The sequence below is a fragment of the Nannobrachium achirus genome (genome assembly GCF_963921795.1).
Source record: "Nannobrachium achirus genome assembly, chromosome: 10".
Classification (NCBI taxonomy): domain Eukaryota; kingdom Metazoa; phylum Chordata; class Actinopteri; order Myctophiformes; family Myctophidae; genus Nannobrachium; species Nannobrachium achirus.
The window spans coordinates 13,618,306-13,642,670 of record NC_137819.1 but is presented as its reverse complement, the minus strand read 5'-3'; positions in this window follow the sequence as shown (position 1 = coordinate 13,642,670).

Sequence of the window (24,365 nt, the reverse complement as noted above, 5' to 3'; positions counted from 1 at the left end):
TGGCTTGTTATTAATGTTAACACGTGTGTGAGAAGGGGGTGACGCTATCACGCTAGAGTGGAGCGAGGCGCATGCAAGCTAAGGCACGCGGCCCCCCCAAAGGACAAACGGCCGCGGCCGATTATTCGAATTTATTTTTCAAATTCGAATACCGTGCCTTCGAACGAAGCTTCGAATATTCAAATTTTTTGGGTCAGCCCTAAGCACCACTGAAATAGTTAACATGTCAGTGGTGCTCAATGAAGAACATTCATGGGGGGTGAATCCTTGTACCCAGGGCCCAGAATTTGGTGCGACACCCCTCGTGAAAACCCAAGTGGAATAAGGTCTGACAGCAACAATAGGCTATATAATGAAGAATCCAATTAGGAGCAAAACATAATCAAGCTCTCAATTGATTGAACGTTGCAGTCAGAGGAAGCAGGATGTGAATGCAAACGCAGGACTGTAGCGGTACGAGACCAACGCTTCCTGCTTGACTGTTAAACTGACTTGACCTGATTAGAGGAAAATGGAAAACGCTGCAACACTCCTCCGCTACTGTACTTTATCATGCGTGTCACGTAACCATGGCAATAGCAAAGATTGTCAATTTATGAATATAACAATGTCCCAATTGTAGCCCTGGTGGAGGCAAAATTGGACACAAATCGTTGTTGTCGGATTGGAAACCTTTTCTGTTAAAATCCGTTGGTTTTTATTCATAATCTTTTTTTTTAAGATTTAAAAATAGTGAAAATAGCCGATCTACAAGCACACAGCGCTGCGAGGCGTTGTGTGCTTGTAGATCTGCTATTTTCACTAGTTTTGTGCAACAGTCTGGTATTCTGAAGCAGGGCTTTACTTTACGGGGGAAAAAAAACATACAAATGTGAAACTCGGAGATACGAGGTTTCTGCCCGACAGCGACGATAGTTATGGTCTCCTAAGTGGGAGCAGGCCTCTGACGGTAAATCTCAAGAACGTCCAATGTACTGGTGCTCTATCCCGCAAGAGTGGGCAGCGGTCTGTTATAGAGCGGAGCGGTCTGTTATCCAGAAATAACAGACCGCTGATTTCAGCAACTGACCAATCAGAATCAAGCATTCAAACAAGCCGGGTAATAATAGACTTTATTCACTCCGCAGCCATCTTGGATCACATGACTTCCTGGGATGGCAGCCTGCATTACAAACCATTGTGAACAATGGAGTGATGGTCCCAAAATATGAGTTCTGTTCAATCATTTTCTTTTGACCAAATCCACAAACATCAACATCCCCAAAAGGATTAAATAGAAGGGTACATCCACAATATTCATGGTAGTTAGGTTGCAGTGTTACAAAGACTTGCTACACTATCTGTGTGCTTTCTAGTGCTTTCTCCGCCATCATATAGTAAATATTACTGTATTGTGATTTTTGCATATTAATCAGGAACAATCTAACAACAGTTAGATTATAGATTGTGGAGCAAGCACTGCACAGATAGCAAGTCTTTGTACACAGTAAGGTTGCAACCTAACTTACCTTGAATATCATTACCATGGATGTAATCAATCCTGTTACTAGCCCTTCTATTTACAGTATTTTCTGGACTATAAGGCGCACCTGACTATAAGGCGCACTGTCAATGAATGGTCTATTTTCAAACTGTTTTCATATATAAGGTGCACCTGACTATAAGGCGCACATAATAGACGCTACCGTTGCGTTATGCATCCAACAGATGGAGCTGTGCTAAAGGGAATGTCAATGTCAATGAATGATCCATATATAAGGCGCACTGGACTATAAGGCGCACTGTAGTTTTTTGAGAAAATTAAAGGCTTTTAAGTGCGCCTTATAGTCCGGAAAATACGGTAATCGTTTTGTTGATGTTGTCATCTGCCCATTTGTTGATTTGGTCAGCAGGTGGGCCTCCCCATTCAGGGTGGCCTACAATGGAGAAGTAAGGCGCCTCCTTCCCTCTGCTAGCCTGGGAGTCCACCTTGGGCAAGTGGTAGTACTCCCTCAGCCTCCCAGCTATGGGTTACATAGCGACCTCCGTCCTGCACATGACGTGGGACAGAAGACTGGTCTTCGGCAGATTGCGCGGAGGAAACCCTCAGAGGTTCAACGGGCAGAACGGCGATACCAGCAAGCTTTGTGGAACGCTGCGGGCTGGATGGGTTCAGTTGTAATGTATCCAGGCCATCCACTGCACCTGGCTCCATCTCCAGCCGTCTTGACTCTGTCTTGCTACTGGATACAGGTGGACTCGGGCAAGAGAGTGAGGTCGGCGCTGCGCAAACCACCCTCACTTAAATCAAAATCATCGCGCAAGTCAAGACTTCACACACACACACACACAACCCCCACAATCCCACCCCCTTAAAGTCCTGCGGCGTCGGGCGAGTGGCAAAACGGCAGGTGTGGATTTCACTGGAAGCCGTAGTCACAAACTTGCACGTAGGCGGCTCGGGCCATATGGTCGCTTTCCAGTAACCGAGGCAGAACTGGATTTCGGCAGCCCCCCGAGTGACTAGGCAGCCCTCTTTAGGAATGCACTGCCTACCTCCCTGGCATGAGGAACGGGCTAGAAAAGGTGCCCCAAAAATTGCCTGCCTCACCCCTTCCTGGCCAGCTAGCCGCGGCTGGCAGGAGTCCCATTACCAGCGGTAAGAAACAAGGAAAAAAAAGGATAAAGGTGACACCGATCACCCTTGGCGCATGGAATGTGCGCACACTTCTCGATAGGGCTGGTGCCTCTAGACCTGAGAGGAGAACTGCCCTGATCGCCAGAGAGCTGGACCGGTACGGCATTCAGATCGCTGCCCTTAGCGAGACCCGTCTAGCAGGAGAGGGACAACTGTCCGAGGCTGGTGCTGGCTACACATTCTTTTGGATAGGCCGCACTGAGTCAGAGCGACGTGAGGCAGGAGTCGGCTTTGCCATTAAATCCAACTTGGTCAGTAAGCTTGCTGCACCTCCCAAAGGCGTTAATGACCGCCTGATGACGTTGCGCCTGCCTCTCGCTGGGAAACACTTTGCTACGCTCATCAGTGCTTATGCCCCTACGATGACGAACCCAGACGACGTGAAGGAGAGGTTCTATGAGGACCTAACCGCTACCATCACGGCAGTGCCCAGAGCAGACAAGCTCATCATCCTTGGTGACTTCAATGCCAGGGTCGGCACTGACCACAAGTCATGGGAAGGAGTCCTCGGCAGAAACGGCATGGGCAGCTGTAACAGCAATGGCACCCTGCTGTTGGAGACCTGTGCAGCACATGCGCTCTTGATCACCAACTCGGTCTTCTGCCTTCCCAAGCGAAACAGGACCTCATGGATGCACCCCCGTTCAAAACACTGGCACCTACTGGACTATGTCATTGTCAGGCAAAGGGACAGACAGGATGTCAGGGTTACAAAGGCGGTGTGTGGTGCAGAGTGCTGGACTGACCATAGGCTCCTTGTCTCCAAGATGAACATTAAGATCCACCCTCCCAGGAGGCCCCAAGGTTTCAAACCCCCAAAGCGTTTGAACGTCTCCAGGCTAACCAACGCCTCTGTCAAGCAATCCCTAACTGAAGAACTTGCCAGCAAACTGCAGGACCTGAGAACTTCAGGGAACGTAGAGGAGGACTGGGCTGCATTCAGAGACTCCGTCCACACTGCTGTTCTCAAAGTGGTAGGACCTACAGCTCGCAGGCATGAGGACTGGTTTGATGAGAGTGATGATCACATAAGAGATCTTCTTCAGGAGAAGCATCGTCTTCACAGAGCCCACCTCAGTGACCCAACATCCTCTCAGAAACATTCTGCCCTCAAGAACATCAAAGCAACCATTCAGCGGGAGCTGCGCCAAATGCAGGATGACTGGCTTAGAAGAAAAGCTGATGAGATCCAGTCCTATGCGGACCAGAATGACAGCAAGAACTTCTACAGGACCCTAAAGGCTATTTACGGACCCACCTCATCAGGATCCTCCCCTCTCCTCAGTGCTGATGGCAGTACCCTGGTCACAGACCGAGAGAAGATCCTTGAGCGCTGGGCTGAGCATTTTAATGGTGTCCTGAACTGCCCCTCAGCCATCAATGATGAAGCCATTGCACGCCTCCCCCAAGTCCCAGTCAACACTGCCCTTGATGAGATACCAACTGAAGCTGAGGTCATCAAAGCCATCAGAGGTCTTCCAAATGGCAAAGCACCTGGTGCTGATGCAATTCCAGCCGAAATATATACAGCTGGTGGACCACCTCTGACCAAACAACTGGCAGACCTATTCTGCACCATGTGGATTCAAGGAAAGCTGCCACAGGAATTCAAAGACGCCTCCATTGTCCACTTGTACAAGCGAAAGGGCAACCACCGAGGCAACCACCGAGGCATTGCTCTGCTGTCCGTAGCAGGGAAGATCCTGGCCAGAATCCTCCTGAACCGCCTGACGGAACACCTTGAACATCAAGTTCTCCTACCGGAGAGTCAGTGCGGCTTCAGGCAAGGTCGCGGTACAGTCGACATGATCTTTGCCGCTCGCCAACTGCAAGAGAAGTGCAGGGAGCAGAACGTCAGTCTATACTCCACCTTTGTAGATCTGACGAAGGCCTTCGACACCGTTAGCCGCGAGGGCCTCTGGAAGATCATGGCAAAGTTCAGCTGCCCAAACATCTTCACCAACATGGTCCGTGAATTCCACGATGGGATGCAGGCACGTGTCCAAGACAACGGCACATCCTCTGAGGCCTTCCAAGTGGGAAATGGAGTTAAGCAAGGCTGTGTTTTGGCACCCACTCTGTTTAGCATGATGTTCTCAGCCATGCTGACGGATGCCTTCCGGTCGAGGGATATAGGGATCGAGCTGCGCTACCGCACTGATGGCAAGCTGTTCAACCTGCGAAGACTCCAGGCAAAGACCAAAGTGCAGGCGACCACTGTTCGCGACTTCCTCTTTGCGGACGACTGTGCATTGAATGCTTCCAACCAGCTGGAAATGCAACGGAGCATGAATAACCTCGCCACTGCATGCACAGACTTTGGCCTTACCATCAGCACAAAGAAAACAGAGGTGATGCACCAACCTGCTCCTGGAGCCCTGTACACTGAGCCCATCATCAGCGTTAATGGAGAACACCTCAAGGCTGCTGAAAAGTTTGTCTACCTGGGTAGCACCCTGTCTCGCGTGGGAAACATCGACGAGGAGATCATGCACAGGATAGCCCAGGGAAGCGCTGCCTTCGGTAGACTCCGCACCTCTGTTTGGGAGCGTAGAGGGCTCAGCCTACAGACCAAACTGAAAGTCTACCGTGCTGTTGTCCTCCCTTCCCTGCTGTACGCCTGTGAGACATGGACTGTGTATAGCAGGCATGCAAAGCAGCTCAATGCCTTCCACATGAGATGCCTGAGGAGACTGCTCAACATCAAATGGCAGGACAAGGTTCCAGACACTGCGGTCCTCCACAGGGCCGAGATGGAGAGCATCTACGCCATGCTCAAGCGCTCCCAGCTGAGATGGGCTGGCCATGTCTGCCGCATGCCAGATGAACGCCTACCAAAAAGGCTGCTGTACGGCGAACTACAGCAGCTGTGGTCTGGATCCAGAGACCTGGGAGGCCGATGCCCAACACCGCTCCAATTGGCGCTCAGCAGTCAAGCATGGTGTAGCAGAGTATGAAAAGCGCCGCATTCAGGAAGCCGAACTGAAGCGACAGCTCCGCAAGACCAGAGCCCGTTCCTCCCTCTCACCCAGCCAACCCCCAACCATAATATGCCCTCACTGCAACCGGACATTCACTGCGAGGATCGGCCTCATCAGCCATCTTCGCACACACAAGACAACGTGAAGTCGCTTGGTCATCTTCGCATGCGAAGGACGAACATGACGTGACGATTTGGTCAAAAGAAATTGGTTGAACAGAAATCATATTTTGGGACCATTGCTCCATTGTTCACAATGGTTTGTAATGCAGGCTGCCATCCCAGGAAGTCATGTGATCCAAGATGGCCACGGTGTGAATATGGTCTGTTAGTATAATTGTTAAGACCAGTGAAGGAAGTGGGGAGCGTGTCGATATTTCAACATAACGTTTTTTTCTACGTCCCAGTATTTCGATGAAGGTGAATGTTAACCTGGGGAAATGCTAACCTGACGACGCTGGTGAATGTTAACCTCTATGCCTAAACCCTAACCCAAACCCTGACCCTAAACTTAACCCAAACCCTGACCCTAAACTTAACCCAAACCCTGACCCTAAACCTAACCCAAACCCTGACCCTAAACCTAACCCAAACCCTAACCTCAGTAACCCAGAAACGTAGAAATAGCGAGATTTCCCAAAGGAAGTAAGGAAGAGGCCCAATTTCTTTCCAACATGGCTACTGTGCATAGAGCTTGTTGGAAAGTGGAAAATAAAGACGAGGCTGTACACACTACTGTTGCAGGTTCAGTGTTCGACGTGCGCGTGTCTGTGCTTCATGTTTCTTGGGTCGCCTGCATCTCCAGCCCCAGAATATACAGCCTCGCATTCAGAGTCTGGCGGTGACGCTATGTAGAAAGGCAGGGTTTTCTTTGTTGTCTCCACCAGCCGAAGGCATGGGGGAGAGTATGTTTTCCCCTTCGTCCGTGCGTCCGTGCGTCCGTCCGTCCGTGCGTTTTGAACAAAATGCCTCAAATCCCAAACGCAAAGTGCAATTATCATGAAATCGCGCACACACGTTCCCACTAGGCCGAGGAAGAAATGCCACTTGATTTTTTTTAAATCGGCCTCATGGTATAACAGGGCGATTTGAGGTTTTACCTATAACTTCACCGATCAGTTTCAAACTTTGTAAGCGCACTCCCTAAAGGCTAAGGATAAACCTTTGCCCTGCATTTTTCACATCAGCCTTCTATAGCGCCACCTTTGGGCCGACTTATGTCAAACACGTTTTTGGATGTTACTCCTTGAGATTTTATCCAAAAATCACGCAAATTGTTACACAGTATCTCTATAGTCATGTGATCAAGTCCGATCCGTCTGATATTTCATATTCCATCCTGATTGGCTAATATTAGCTTCCAAAGTTTGCAGGATTGCTCTGTTTTTGAACAAAATGCCTCAAATCATCAATGCAGCTTGCGATTACCGTGAAATTTGCCACACATATTCCCACTAGGTCAAGGAACAAATGCTACCTTTTTCACATTGGCCTGTTATAGCGCCACCAGCAGGTAGACTTTAGCAAAACACATTTTTGGAACACTCAAATCATGCATGCAGCGTCCGATTGCCATGAAAGATCTAATGTGAAGAACATATGCCACCCTTTTTACATTGACCTATTATACAGTAGCACCACCAGGACGCACGGCCTGGTGGAGACCTGTGCTCGGAAGAGCACTGCTTCTAGTTGAAAATGTAATTGGCCCAATCCCGGATCATGAAAATCCAGTACGAACCAATCGCCAAAGATTCACCCAGTTTTCTTGGTGCGGCTGCACCAAGAGGGCTTTCAGAATAACGGAGAGAAACAAAAATTCAGGCTGAGTGTCAGCCTCTCTCTCCCCTCATTAACACCAACCCATGCATTGGGTGGTTGATTAAGCACAGGTGCAACCGATGAGCCACTCACTGTCTGGTGTGTAAAAGTCAAGGTGGTTGCACACTGCTGCGTTTTTCGTTGCGAAATGCGTTTTTCAGGGCAAGGAGAGAGAGAGAGAGATAGAGAGAGCAAGGGACCGAATGGCAGAAGGAGCGAATACACTTCCCGGCAGCGGCGTCTGCCGCGGCGTCGTCGGACTTGCCGACAACAGCCGCGGCAATGATTCCTATGCCGTGGCTATACCTAATCCGTGGCAACGCCGGACAGACCGTCAATGTGCAGCAATGGAACTGCATCTGCCGCTGTTGCCGAACCCCCCCCCCCCCCCCCCCCCCCCCCCACACACACACACACACACACACACACACACACACACACACACGCACGCAGGCACGCACACGCACGAATGCACACCCACGCACACAAGCACCATGATCAGCATGCTCATATCAATAATGTAGGCTATAAATAAATGAATAAAGTATTAAAACAGTCACGTCTGCTCCGGTGGTCGCCTCCGCCTCCGCCGGCCGCCGGACCAGCCGCCGGAGGCCACCGGTGCCTCCGCCGCCGCCGCCGCCGCCTCCGCCTCCGCCGGCCGCCGGACCAGCCACCGGAGGCCGCCGGTACCTCTGCCGCCGCCGGTGCCTCCGCCGGAGCCTCCGCCGCCTCCGCCGGTGCCTCCGCCGCCGCCGGTGCCGCCGCCGGAGCCGGTGCCTCCGCCGGAGCCTCCGCCGCCGCCGGTGACTCCTGACCCACCGCGGTTCAGAACCGGAGCCGCCGCCGACAGTGTTGCGCTGACGGAGATGGATCTGTCTGTCTGTTTTGCGTGCTGCTGGCATCTACCCCCCCCCCTCCCCCTCACGGCCCGGCCTGGCCGTTTAATTATCCATTTCCTTCTCATATCAGTCATATTCCATTTTACCCCCTCACCCCGAATATATATAACCTTCATTTTTCTTTGCAGCTAAATTAACTAAAGGTTCTCCTTAATCGAATTCATCATATGTTTGTTTCAACACATGTTCTTCATTATTATTATTTAAGCATATGGTTTCTCTGCGCTTGTCATGCGTAAATCTTTGGATTCAGGGTTCAGGGCTGACCATGCAGCATTGTTCTACCTGGAAGGCTTATCACCAGCTACTAGCGACGTTTACTTTAAGCTTCATGGTTTGATGGAGGGACAATTAAAACATGATTTATATACAGTACACTGAATGAATACAGACACTTCACAGATATACAGTACTTAAAATTAGAACAATCCTTTGAGAATTGACCGACCTATAAGGCTTTGAGCGCCCACCGAGGCAGCGCCGTATGTTGCTGGCTTAATTTATTAATTATTAGGATCAATAAATATAGTCTATATGTCCATAACGGCTATTTTTCGCTGTTTGTGACCAATCCCGATCCTCCGCGGGTCGTTCTGGCTGCAGGGGGTCTGTCATGTTATCAAATGATATCGCCGGCCCAAAACTAAAGTACATGGAATATATAGGCTACTGACAAGGCGCACATTCGCACAACGCTATAGGCTCTTATTAATCAGAGGACATAATAGAGAAAGGTGCGTGTGGGGACTGAACTGGACCCTCCTGTCTATATACTTTCCTGTGCGTCTTTGACCTACTGTACCAACCACAACAGCACCGCACCAGTGCTTATTACTGCCAATTTTGCTTATTTACGCACGCACGCACGCACCATGATCAGCAGTGGACCAGCGTGCTCATATAGTCGATAATGTACAAATTGGCGGCGGCCGCAGTGTTGCAGCTGCCGGAGATGGGTCTGTCTGTCTGTCTGTCTGTCTGTCTGTCTGTCTGTCTGTCTGTCTGTCTGTCTGTCTGTCTGTCTGTCTGTCTGTCTGTCTGTCTGTCTGTCTGTCTGTCTGTCTGTCTGTCTGTCTGTCTGTCTGTCTGTCTGTCTGTCTGTCTGTCTGTCTGTCTGTCTGTCTGTCTGTCTGTCTGTCTGTCTGTCTGTCTGTCTGTCTGTCTGTCTGTCTGTCTGTCTGTCTGTCTGTCTGTCTGTCTGTCTGTCTGCCTGCCTGCCTGCCTGCCTGCCTGCCTGCCTGCCTGCCTGCCTGCCTGTCTGTCTGTCTGTCTGTCTGTCTGTCTGTCTGTCTGTCTGTCTGTCTGTACAACCCTTTCCTTAGTAGCCTAGTAGTAGACCTATTTTACGCACACCTGTTTTGCGCGCTGCGCGCGTCTAACCCGCCCCACAAACACTCTATCTCTCTCACACACACACACACACACACACACACACACACACACACACACACACACACACACACACACACACACACACACACACACACACACACACACACACACACACACACACACACACACACACACACACACACTGACAAGCGCTGTGGGATTACCTGTGCCCATTTTCCCCTTCGTTTTTACCCCTCCCTAGTCCCAAATATACAGTATATTATATACTGTATATAGGCTTATGCCTTATTGTAGTGTAGGCTATTAATTTTATTGTAGGCTATAATAGTTATTGACCATAGCTTAATAGTCTGTTATTTGTATTTCTTTCGCCCGGCCTGGCCGTTTAATTATCCATTTCTACCTTCTCATATCAGCCATATTCCATTGTACGCACATTTTACCGACCCCCTCACCCCGAATATAAATATAACCTTCATTTTTCTTTGCAGCTAAATTAACTAAAGGTTCTCCTTAATCGAATTCATCATAGATATGTTTGTGTTTCAACACATGTTCTTCATTATTATTATTTAGGCATACGGTTTCTCCGCGCTTGTCATGCGTAAAATATTTGGATTCATTCTGTGTGTGTGTGTGTGTGTGTGTGTGTGTGTGTGTGTGTGTGTGTGTGTGTGTGTGTGTGTGTGTGTGTGTGTGTGTGTGTGTGTGTGTGTGTGTGTGTGTGTGTGTGTGTGCGTGCGCGCGCGCGTGTCGTGCAGCCTATGTTTTGGCCGACCCCCCGCAGTGTTTTCCACAGTGAGAGAGTGTAAAATGAAACCAAACGTTCCCCCCCTTACGGGTCCATTTGGTTTCATTTTAGGCCTACCCGCACAAGAATTAAAATGTCCATAAGGGTCCATTATATTCCAGGCAATCGTCTGACCTGGCCAAAACACTGACATGTCTGCTACTAGGTATAGGATTGGGACATGATGCTGACTGGATCTATCTATCTATTTCTTAGCGGCCCACGGCGCCTCCGCGTTTTTTTTTTAATGTTTAATAAGACATACAATAGCCTACTAGCTCTATAGGACCAGGCCTACAGTTAATAAAATAAATATATAAAGTGAATATGAAGGGTAGGCTATTGTCTGCCTATATCACCATTGACAGCTGCAAGGACTCCCTGCTGGGCGTTCAAACAAACAATTAGGTTACAAAAACCTATAATGGCCCAATTTTGACTTCAAAGGAGTGCATGACGGGATCCACCGCAGATAATTAAGTGGCCAATTTGGCCACTCTGTCTGTCTGTCTGTCTGTCTGTCTGTCTGTCTGTCTGTCTGTCTGTCTGTCTGTCTGTCTGTCTGTCTGTCTGTCTGTACAACCCTTTCCTTAGTAGCCTAGTAGTAGACCTAATAATAATAATAATCAATGTCCCTCCCTCAACCTCGCCTCTCTCCACTTCTATCTATCCATTTTACGCACACCTGTTTTGCGCGCTGCGCGCGTCTAACCCGCCCCACAAACACTTTCTCTCTCTCTCTCTCTCTCTCTCTCTCTCTCTCTCTCTCTCTCTCTCTCTCTCTCTCTCTCTCATTTGTTTCTATTTCCTAAATAAATAAGCAGCAGCAGTTAACAAAATGTGATGCTGGCGCTGTCAATTAAATGATCAGATCGTTTTTGTCTGGATCTAAATAAATAAGCAGCAGCAGTTAACAAAATGTGATGCTGGCGCTGTCAATTAAATGATCAGATCGTTTTTGTCTGGATCTTAAGCCTCTGTTGTTGAGTGTTGAGTCGTTACTGCATATGTTTCCATTCTGTAGAACAGTGCTTATGCCAGGAACCACCATTTGCTATAGCAAACGTTTTCATTTCTAGGACCCCCAGTTTGACATGCATGAAGCTACGGACCCCAATTTAATGGCATTTCTATCTCTGGGACCTGTAATCCATATCAAAATCAACGTTCATTTAACCCAAATGGGCCCTTTACATTGACCAAAGCGTTTCAGCACCATGGACAGCACTCTCCATTTGTTTTTCTTATTTTTTTGCGATAGATCAAGGCAGAAGAGATAGATAGATAGATAGATAGATAGATAGATAGATAGATAGATAGATAGATAGATTGTAGAAGTGAGAAGTACATACCACATTTCAGCATAAGTTATAGCATTTTATTGAGTGGGTTATCAAATCATAACTTCTAGTTGAACTATTGAAATTGCTTGAGTGCTGGGACTGGGTTAAAACCGAATCCAAATGCACATAATTAATTGGAGACAAAAAAAGAAAGCAGTGCTGTTTGGTTTCGAATAGGCCTGCACATATGAGACAGATGAAAACTTTACATTTATTTTATAAAGGAGACACTCTGTTGCCCGCCTCGCGATCTGTCCGTCCGTAAACTATTATAGCCTACAATTAAAATGAATACAATAAGGCATAGGCCTATACTGTATATTTGGGACTAGGCTGGGGGGGATAAAAACGAAGGGAAAATATGGGCATTGGGGGGAAAAGTTGTAACAAAAGAACAGATAACCCATAGAAAGTGGTGTTGGTGTAAAAATAATCAAGTAATCCCAGAGCGCTTGTCTGTGTGTGTGTGTGTGTGTGTGTGTGTGTGTGTGTGTGTGTGTGTGTGTGTGTGTGTGTGTGTGTGTGTGTGTGTGTGTGTGTGTGTGTGTGTGTGTGTGTGTGTGTGTGAGAGAGAGATAGAGTGTTTGTGGGGCGGGTTAGACGCGCGCAGCGCGCAAAACAGGTGTGCGTAAAATAGGTCTACTACTAGGCTACTAAGGAAAGGGTTGTACAGACAGACAGACAGACAGACAGACAGACAGACAGACAGACAGACAGACAGACAGACAGACAGACAGACCCATCTCCGGCAGCTGCAACACTGCGGCCGCCGCCAATTTGTACATTATCGACTATATGAGCACGCTGGTCCACTGCTGATCATGGTGCGTGCGTGCGTGCGTAAATAAGCAAAATTGGCAGTAATAAGCACTGGTGCGGTGCTGTTGTGGTTGGTACAGTAGGTCAAAGACGCACAGGAAAGTATATAGACAGGAGGGTCCAGTTCAGTCCCCACACGCACCTTTCTCTATTATGTCCTCTGATTAATAAGAGCCTATAGCGTTGTGCGAATGTGCGCCTTGTCAGTAGCCTATATATTCCATGTACTTTAGTTTTGGGCCGGCGATATCATTTGATAACATGACAGACCCCCTGCAGCCAGAACGACCCGCGGAGGATCGGGATTGGTCACAAACAGCGAAAAATAGCCGTTATGGACATATAGACTATATTTATTGATCCTAATAATTAATAAATTAAGCCAGCAACATACGGCGCTGCCTCGGTGGGCGCTCAAAGCCTTATAGGTCGGTCAATTCTCAAAGGATTGTTCTAATTTTAAGTACTGTATATCTGTGAAGTGTCTGTATTCATTCAGTGTACTGTATATAAATCATGTTTTAATTGTCCCTCCATCAAACCATGAAGCTTAAAGTAAACGTCGCTAGTAGCTGGTGATAAGCCTTCCAGGTAGAACAATGCTGCATGGTCAGCCCTGAACCCTGAATCCAAAGATTTACGCATGACAAGCGCAGAGAAACCATATGCTTAAATAATAATAATGAAGAACATGTGTTGAAACAAACATATGATGAATTCGATTAAGGAGAACCTTTAGTTAATTTAGCTGCAAAGAAAAATGAAGGTTATATATATTCGGGGTGAGGGGGTAAAATGGAATATGACTGATATTAAACGGCCAGGCCGGGCCGTGAGGGGGAGGGGGGGGGGGGGGGGTAGATGCCAGCAGCACGCAAAACAGACAGACAGATCCATCTCCGTCAGCGCAACACTGTCGGCGGCGGCTCCGGTTCTGAACCGGCGGTGGGTCAGGAGTCACCGGCGGCGGCGGAGGCTCCGGCGGAGGCACCGGCTCCGGCGGCGGCACCGGCGGCGGCGGAGGCACCGGCGGAGGCTCCGGCGGAGGCACCGGCGGCGGCAGAGGTACCGGCGGCCTCCGGTGGCTGGTCCGGCGGCCGGCGGAGGCGGAGGCGGCGGCGGCGGCGGCGGAGGCACCGGTGGCCTCCGGCGGCTGGTCCGGCGGCCGGCGGAGGCGGAGGCGACCACCGGAGCAGACGTGACTGTTTTAATACTTTATTCATTTATTTATAGCCTACATTATTGATATGAGCATGCTGATCATGGTGCTTGTGTGCGTGGGTGTGCATTCGTGCGTGTGCGTGCCTGCGTGCGTGTGTGTGTGTGTGTGTGTGTGTGTGTGTGTGTGTGTGTGTGTGTGTGTGTGGGGGGGGGGGGTTCGGCAACAGCGGCAGATGCAGTTCCATTGCTGCACATTGACGGTCTGTCCGGCGTTGCCACGGATTAGGTATAATTGCCACGGCATAGGAATCATTGCCGCGGCTGTTGTCGGCAAGTCCGACGACGCCGCGGCAGACGCCGCTGCCGGGAAATGCATTCGCTGTCCCTCCCGAATGGTGCGCGAAACGGGCGGCAGTGTGCAAACGTGACTGACATAACGTGAGGTTGATTTTTTATTTGCGGGCTCCGAAATTCACTCCGATATTCGGCCCGAAAAACGCAGTGTGCAACCAGCTTTACTGTCTGGTGTGTAAAAGGGCCTGCTAGAAACCTGTGGTACTGTGTGCAAATCAACTCCTGGCTGCCACAGAACGTGTTCTACGAGACACAAAGAGCCTGCTTTGTTCCCTATGGAGACACAAAGAGCCTCCTCAGATTATAGGCTCAGGAATGAGACAAAATCAAACAAATATCGATGAACTGGGGTGAGTAATCGACAGCAGGGGGGAAAAAAAGTCATTTGGGGGTGAACTATGTCCCTTTAAGTGTTTTGCCAGTTATTTGGGGGACCCTCTTGCCATACCGTCATGGCACAAAAAAAAGAAGAAAAAAAGAAGCTCCTTCCATCGCTCCGAAGAAGCGACTTCGGGTGCCAGTTAATTGGCACCTTTATTTCTCGGCGCGCGACGCCATGGCTCACCTCTCCACTTCATCACGGGTGTCAGGCATGAGTGGAATCCGTTGTGCAGAGGAAGTAGCAGAGCAAGGCGCTCCGGGGGAAGAGAAGGGAGTCATTTCCAAACCATCTGGGATCGACGTCTACTCCTCATTACTGCGGGATGGGAGCACCATGATTAATCTGCAAACCCTTCACTCATTGCTCATTTCATTCATTACGCACACACGTTCACGCACATACAGTACAGCAGGGACGTGCTGGCCATTGGGAAAAGCGGGACAACTCCCGAACGGCCGGTTCATTCCAGGCCGACCATTAGGAAAAAAAATTAACTGTTTGCACAAAAGTAGTGAAAACAGCAGATCTACAAGCACACAACGCCTCGCACCGCGAGGCGTTGTGTGCTTGTAGATCGGCTGTTTTCACTAGTTTAAATCATTTTTAAAATGATAAATACAAAACAAACGGTTTTGGACATAAGGTTTCCACCCGACAACGACAAAATATAACTCATGTAATTGGCCCACTGGCTTGTCACTTGTCACAAATCTTTGAGTAGCAGCAGCGCTATAGAGAGATCTCTCTCTATAGCGCGCAAAGAGGGCCTCTCCAACTCTTTTTCCCGGGCTGAATCAGGGGCCCAGCATGTCCCTGCAGTACAGTACAGAGACACATGCACATGCATGCACACGCACACACACACACACACACACACACACACACGCATTTCGTTACACTTTTCTCACCACAGCGGCGGGAGAGGGTTTGATTTCTTTGCTGTTTGAGGTGGAAACCTTGTATGTTCAAAACCGTTGCTCTGCAGGAAATGAGGAACTTGTGTTCCGATACAGAAAGAGAACCAAGAAGAGTTAGTGTTGATTTCGTCGACTAAACCCTGCAAGCCAAATGACGTCATGACGTTATGATAACGTCCTCCGGTGACTCCGGTGACGTTCAGAACTATGGGGCTGTTAAGTATGACGAGGAGAATTTCTGCCCCCAGTTTCCGTGAATCTTTTTATTATTTTTACTATTTACACATTTTTCTTCTCTTTGTTGTTGAAAGGAAAGTGTTCGAATTATAATTTAGTCGTTATTTTCGTCTCGGATCTGTTGAAATAGCGAGGGACAGAAAATGCTCTGGGGGCAGAGTTCTCCTCTGCCTACAAAATGATGTCACGGCTTAAAAGCCCTGATCTTGACGTCATTACCAGGACGTCATTATGGACTATAGGATTATTGTTATTGTTTGTAATGTTAGTTGAAATATGAGCATGTAAGGTTATATTCTGAATTGGACATATCTGATCAGTTATATTTATCTGGCCTCGATCGGAGCCTCTCTGATTAATCCAGGACGTGTTTTCGTGGGCAGGATTTATGTTGGTTGAAATCAGGTGATATTCAGGGCCAGATCTGACTAGTCGTGGTTTGACTTGATCTGGCCCCACTGATTGGTCCAGGTCCTGACCGTGGAGACGTCACTGATTGGTCCAGGTCCTGACCGTGCTTGCTGGGTAAACTATGAAGAAAAATGTTTGTCGACTCCCTTTTTTCACTGATGAAAACAAAATAAAAAAGCGAAATAAAAACTAAGCTATAATGACTAAAACTATGACTATCGTACATTTCGTCAACAAATAAAAACTAGATTAAAACGTTAGGGAGAGACTAGTGGAGAAGAGATCCAGTAGAACTAAAAGGCGAGTCATTTTATGTTTGGTTGCACTCTGAAAATAGCAGATCACAAGCTCACGTCGCGCATTGGTGGAAACCGCTTTCCGCTCATTGGTGTGTCTGAACCCAGCTTCAGTAAGCTGCAGTATCAGAATCAGCTACTGTGTCCGTTGCTCTTCACTTGTCCCCCTCGGTTTTGGTGGCTTGTGCAGGGGTGTCGCACCATATTCTGGGCCCTAGGTACAAGGATTCACTGCGGGCCCGCATGAATGTTCTTCAGGGAGGGGGTTTAACCCATTTAGACCGGGAACGCATTATTTTGTGCTTTATTGAAAAATAGCACATATACAAGCTCTTAGCATGGCATCGAGTGAAAAAAAAAAAGAACTTGAACATTTGTGCAAGTCTTTGAATATTTCAAATCCTTCTGTTTCTATGTCAGTGGTGCTGAAACCTTTTCATGAGAAGGACCCCCAAAATGATATGTATTTGGCCCCTGACCCCCACCTCAAAATATTTAGTTCCAGGGACCCCCCAGGAGCAAAAGTTGAGTTACAAATGTTCTCTTATAAAATACATATATTCAAAGATTTGCACACATTTTCACGACCTTTCAAAAATAGCAGATCTAAGTGCTTTAGCTTTTCAATAGCTAAAGTATAAAATAATTAAGAAACGTCCACCTTGGGCCCTAGTCCCACTTTAATTCCTTAAATTGTCACTTTTATCTGGGGACCCCCTCTCATCTGGGGTCCCCCTACAAAGTTGATGTGTCACAAATATGGAGTTCCAGATCAGCTGTGCCCATATATGGGCACAACTATCCATGACGTCAGGCCAAGTCCCTATTTAACATCTTACTCTAGCTAACATTACAGTATGTCACTCTCAATGTGTTTAACATTAAAACAGAAAATTGTATTGTTGCTTCATTTTGCACTGGGACTTGGGTCTTTTATGTATGGAGTGTTGCATGCTATACCCCCACCCCCACCAGCCTCGCACCCTGCGCCAGGGGCGTGCAGAGAATGTTAGAGAGGCAAGCGCTGGAATTTCTAAAAGGGCCTTTTGGTGAAAATATCGAAGATTGCAGATCTCTAACTTAAAGCAGTGTTTCTCAACCACTGTGCCTGCATGGGGACCTTTGGTGTGCCCCTGAGAAGGGTCAAGTGTGCCCCTTGAAACTGCTTGAAAGCCAGTATTGTATTTATCATTTTAAAAATGATTTAAACTAGTGAAAACAGCCGATCTACAATCACGGTGCGAGGCGTTGTGTGCTTGTAGATCTGCTGTTTTCACTACTTGTTGTGCGACAGCCTTGTATGATGAAGCAGGGCTTTACTTTGCGAAGAAACGTACAAATCTGAAACTTGGAGATGCAAGGTCTATTCCCAACAGTGACGATATTTACACCACCGTATTATGTTGGTGTGCCCATCTTGGGACATGAAAAGTGTGCCCATGCAGAACAAAGGTTGAGAAACACTGACTTAGAGCACACCGGGCATATGCCCGGTGTGCCAACTATACAAGTGGGTCTGTGGGCCAGCGCTGCGACACGTTGTGAGCTTGGAGGTCGGCTATTTTCGGTGCTTGATACCACACTGAACTAAGCATAATCAAGTCAGTACTGGAGATGTGTCATAATAATGGCATGGATTTCTACACAGAGAGGGCAATTCTTTCAACATAAGATGCTGCATTCAAGTTCAGGAGAGTTTGGACAAGGCAATTCTCTTCTATGCCTTCAGGTACAGCATAGAAAGGGGGGCATTTGCATTTCTTTCACAGTAAAAAAGTCATGGTCTGGAGAGGGCACTTTTTACAGACAGATAAAAGAGCAGGTGCTCAAGCCCCCTTTGATGTCTATGTATGCACGTGCCTGCCCTTGCGCCACCAGCATGCCCTGAACCTCTCCGCTGTTCGATTTGGCCTAGAAATAAAATCAGGATTTATTTTTCAGAAAGGTCGCTTACATACCGGTAAGCTCAAAGTTTAACTCTTTCGTAGTGTACGGCCGAGGAGCCCAAAGATATTTCTATGTCTTTCACTGCTGGCTTCTCCTACCTGTTAACGCGGGCGCTCATCCAGTTCCCATCGTGCGTGGATCGGACACTGCTATGCATCGTGTGTTCGCGTATTCCATCAGCTTCTCAAATCCGTTTAAATCTTTTCAATTGATCAATAAGTTCTCCGTCTGTAAGCCGCGGTGTTCACACAGAAAGCTAACGGGCCAAAATAGAGGACGGACCATCAGCTTTCGGTTAACGGGCTCAATGATAAGTGGTCCACTCAATAATGTGTCCGTGTAGAAACCGATCACGGAGCATTAGTTCCGGCCTATTTTAGTTCCGCTTCGATAATCTTTTTTTTTTTTTAATTAAAGCTTATTAAATCTTCGGGTTCCTCGGGCATGGCAGAGAAGGGGGTACAAAGGGGTAGTTTTTTGGCAGAGGATGAGTTAATTGACTTACAGTTTCCCAAATGTTCAAATCACACTATATTTTGCACATCATTATTCAAAATGTATTTTTACCTTGTGGGGAAAATAGCTCGTGGGGCGTGCAGAGACCTCGTGGGGATAATAGCTGATCTACAAGCTCACACCATGTCACAGTAGCGACGTGTTTGCAGGGCCCCAATGAGTGGATTTTGATTAAAATCGATGAATTGCCCAGCCCTAGTTGGACCTGCTGAGTCTTCAGGTTACGGAAGAACATTGGGAGTGAGTTAGCTGTGCAGTTCTGAATGCAGTGGGGGGTTTGTCCCACAGTTTGGGCGCCAGAAGGGAGACAAGTCTGGGCCGCGTGAAGCGCGTTGTCCCCGCGTTGTCACGACCGCGAAAATCCTGCATGTACACTGTGAGAGTGTGTGTGTGTGTGTGCATGTGTGTGTGTGTGTGTGTGTGTGTGTGTGTGTGTGTGTGTGTGCAGGGGCGTCACACCAAATTCTGGGCCCTGGGTACAAGGATTCACTGCGGGCCCCCCATGAATGTTAACTATTGAAAAATAGCAGATATACAAGCTGCGAGCTTATAGATCTGCTATTTTAGAAAAATCGTGAAGATGCGTGCCAAGAAACCTATGTTTTCGTGTCATTGATGCTCAAACTTTTTCATGTGAAGGACCCCCCCCCCCCCCCCATCTCAAAATATTTAGTTCCAGGGACCACCCCCAGAAGCAAAATTCGAGTTACAAATGTTCACTTAAAAAATACATATATTCAAAGATTTGCGCACATTTTCACGACTTTTCAAAAATAGCAGATCTACAAGCTCGCAGCGCGGCACTCGGTGCCGCGCTGTGAGCTTGTATATCTGCTATTTTTCAATAGCTAAAGTTACTAGGGCCCCTCCACCTTGGGCCCTGGTAACTCAGTCCCACTTTCCTACCCCTTGTGACGCCCCTGTGTGTGTGTGTGTGTGTGTGTGTGTGTGTGTGTGTGTGTGTGTGTGTGTGTGTGTGTGTGTGTGTGTGTGAGCGTGTGTGTGTGTGTGTGCGTACATGCGTGCGTGCATGCATGTGTGTGTGCGTGCGTTCTAACCACCAGGTAGTTTGACCTCTACCCCTCCCTCCCCATCGGGGGGGTGGAGCTTTAAGCCTCATTATTGCTTATATTAATATCGCCCAATATTATTATTATTACTCCGACCGGACGGAGCAGATGCCAGCACGGCAGGAGGGGGAGGGGCGTCCAACCGGGACCCGAGGTCCCTGATTGGTCAGAGCAGTCTGGAAGGTCAAAGGGTGGATTGTTTCCGGCGAGAGGACGCCATCTGTGCGTTGTTTGTACGCAACGGGTGGGTAACAGTAACTAAGTATATTTACTTACTGTACTTACTGTACTTAAAGTACATCGTGAGGTAACCCGTTTGAAAGTGAAAATAGCCGATCTACAAGCTCACGACGTGTCTGTAACGCGGCTCGTTGTGAGCTTGCAGATTGGCTAAATTGCAATACAGTAATGCATTGACAATTCAGAAATACTAGTAAGACACCTGAGGGTGGAATGCGACCTCAGGGTGACATGCGCGCCAATTCTTGACTATCTGGCCAACCACAGCGTTTCTCTGACGATTCTAGTTGTTATCATTCTGGGGGGAGTTTGTTCATGTTTTTGTGAGGGTATCAACCCTAGGAGACACGGGGAGAACATGCAAACTCCACACAGAAAGGCCCTATCGCCAACCCCACCTAGGGTGTGAGCGATAGGGCCTAAACATGGAGATGTGGAGAACACTGTATATGAAGATAGTCCAGTCCATCATGTCATATGGGACTACCGTCATAGACAGTAGCCATTGTTAGGCCGGAGTCAATGGCTGTCTGTCTGACTGTCTGTACAGGAAGTGATGTCACATGACATACTTTTTATGCCCATATATGAGTCATTCTGTACCACATCTCCATGTTTAGGCCAAACAGGTTTGCTCCATTTCTCCATGTATAGGTCCAAATGACCTCGCCCTAAAGGGCGAGGTCGCGCCAATTCTTGACCATCTGGCCAACCACAGCGTTTCTCTGACGATTCTAGTTGTTGTCATTCTGGGGGGAGTTTGTTCATGTTTTTGTGAGGGTATCAACCCTAGGAGACACGGGGAGAACATGCAAACTCCACACAGAAAGGCCCTATCGCTCACACCCTAGGTTGGGTTGGCGATAGGGCCTTTCTGTGTGGAGTTTGCCTAAACATGGAGATGTGGTACAGAAGGACTCATATATGGGCATAAAAAGTATGTCACGTGACATCACTTCCTGTACAGACAGTCAGACAGACAGCCATTGACTCCGACCTAACAATAGCTACTGTCTATGACGGTAGTTCCATATGACATATTGGACTAGACTATCTCCATATATAGTGTTATCCACACCTCCATGTTAGGACTCATATATGGGCATAAAAAGTATGTCATGTGACATCACTTCCTGTACAGACAGTCAGCCATTGACTCCGGATTAACAATGGCTACTGTCTATGACGGTAGTCCCATATGACATATTGGACTAGACTATCTCCATATATAGTGTTATCCACATCTCCATGTTTAGACAGCCAATGACTCCGGCCTAACAATGGCTACTTTCTATGACGGTAGTCCCATATGACATGATGGACTGGACTATCTCCATATATAGTGTTATCCACATTTCGTGTAGCCGCCCTGTACAGGAAGTGATGTCACAACTCGCTGACATCACACTGACATCACAGAGGATACGGACGGTCACGAGGATACGGAAGGAAGGAAGGACACTCAAGTGACACGGTTCTTCAGAGTATATGCGACCTTTGGTCGCAATCAGAATATACTTTGTAGTTTGTACTTTTGAATACTTACGTTTCAAAGCAAGTAATCCTGGTACTTTAACTCGAGCAACGTTCACTTGAAGTCAATTCATATATTTGGACCAGGAGTTCTTTGACTCAAACTTTGAGTCATAAGTGTGACGCGTCACCGTTTTGGCGTCAGCCGTCGCGTCACGACGCCAACGAACTCAGTGGTTGTCGAGATAATACTGTTTAAAATAATCCCCCAACGTGCGTGCTTGTATTACTATACGTGTCAGTGCCTTAATGTCCCCACAGAATGTGAGAAATAGACATCGTGGGCACAATTACTTTTCCTGGACATTTTTGAGCTGTGCCTCAGTGGTCCAATGCTTGACCAAGTGTGTAGGCATGAGTATACTCTTACGCCTCGTCATTAATGGACAACAGAATATAATTCAGATTGTTGAACACTGCTCAAAGGCACCGCTCACTTCACACTGGGTGTGATTTTAATGGTTATGGTTAAAAAACTGATTTGGGGGAGTTATGCTTACGATTATTGCAACCGTTAGGTCGCAAGTTTCTATGAAAACCTCCACCAGCTGTCTGTCTGTCCGTCCGTCCGTCCGTCCGTCCGTCTGTCCGTCACATCACGTCTTATCTCCGGAACCGTTGCCCCTATCCATGCCAAACTTTGCACACACACTCCTTGGAGTGGCACTCTTCTAGCGCCACCATCAGGCAGCTTTTAGCAAAACAATTTTTTTGGACTCTGCTCCTACAGATTTTGGCCTGAAATCACGCAAAGCGGTACACAGTATCTCTAAAGTCATGTCATCAACATGGTTCTGTCCCATTTCCCATATTCCCTCCCACGATTGCCTTCTAAAGTTTGTGTATGCAACCTGGTGGTCGATTATCTCCCGATTAGGGAGTCTTACTGGTAATTACATCGAAAGATGCTTCTCATTCTCGTTTGGTGAATGTGGCCTTGGCCAGGAAGCAGGCCCGGATTTATATGACATGAGGCCCCTGGGCAAGGGGAAATAAAGAGGCCCTTGTGCGCGTGCAAAAATTCCACCTCCGGTCCACCTGACCACACCGTGACCTCACCTTCGGACCGGCCCATGCATAATCTGACTGTGTATCCTCATTGGCTCATTGGAAGGGTCTAAAGCGGATACAGAATTGGAGATTGCGTGCATGTGTGTAGCCTATGTGTGTGGAAAGTACCGGATACATAGAGTGGGCGGGCTTTAGACTGCACTAAGCTTTCAGAGCAGCTACATGCAGTGCGGCCAGCAGAGCAGAAGCTCTCAATATTAAAACAAAATGTACAGTAACTAAACACAAATATCACTTATCATTGCAATACTTTAAAATGTCATCATTAAATTTACTCATTCAGGTTCTTTTCAAAATGGCTTCCAAGTTCCACAACGCCTCCCTCTCCATAGACTTCCATGTAATTCATAGTGCACGGATCATGCACGCCCATGCCTAGATCATGCACCACGTGTGTCCACACTGTTCACAGCTTTCAAACAAAAACATCCGAATGGAAATCCGTTCAGGCATTCATGAGCTAGCAGCCATTATGTTTTCTTGAAATGTAAACAAACATGGCTGCCATGTTTGTTGGTATGGGGGTTAAACATGGAATTTCGCGATTGCGATCATGCCTACTACATTTTTTGGGGTCCAAAAAATATTTTTTGAATTTTTTTTTTTTTTTTTTTTTTTTTTTGAGGCCCCCCTCCCCTGAGGCCCCTGGGCTCGTGCCCACCCTAGCCCAATGGTAAGTCCGGCCCTGCCAGGAAGAGTTGATGTCTTCAGGCGGTAACCATCGTTGATCAGGTGTTTCGACCCTGAACCGCTACACCCTTGCGATGGCGGGTCGCCAGTGGTGGCCAAATCACTGCCCATCTCCTCCTCTGGGCCAAGGCTATACTCCTCTCTCCTGCTCTATAGCCAACCAGAGGCTCCTCTGGGGAGGTATTGGGTGGTGGGTCCCTCCTGAGGTCGTGAGGTGACATGGGTGCGTAGATTGTTCCTGCCTGGAGCTCTCCTTCGTCTCAAATGCCACTACAGCAGGGCGCTGCAACTGTGACAACTCTTGTCCACACTTGGTCCTGCATGGCTCGATGTGTTTTGACCTTCTGTGTTCCTACAGGTCTTCTCACAGTGACACTTCACTTCCATTAATGCCTCCCCAGTTGCTGTTGTTTTATGCGAGCCGTCTCATTATCTGTGATTAATGTTACAATTATAGGAGAAGTTTCAGGTTGGGGTTTCAACATTTAGAGGTTGTGGTTTAGGGCAGTCAGGGGTGAGATGCCATGGGCTCTCGTGGGCTCGGCGAGCCCACACTTATTTTGCTGCACGCAAGCGCACCTCATATGCACACACTAAACACACACTTAACAATAAAAACAGCGTGCGTGCATGACATCATGAATTTAGAGGATCCACACTTCTAAAATCCATATCACACCACTGAGGGCAGTGGTTTTCAACCAGTGGTCCGGGGACCACCAGTGGTCCTTGAGGGTGTTCCAGGTGGTCCCCAGCTAAATGATGGAGAGGCGATGGGACCCTTATAGTTCTTTAACTCTTGAGAGCGTGAAATGAAACCAAATGGACCAAAATGGTTTAATCGGATGCTCCCGA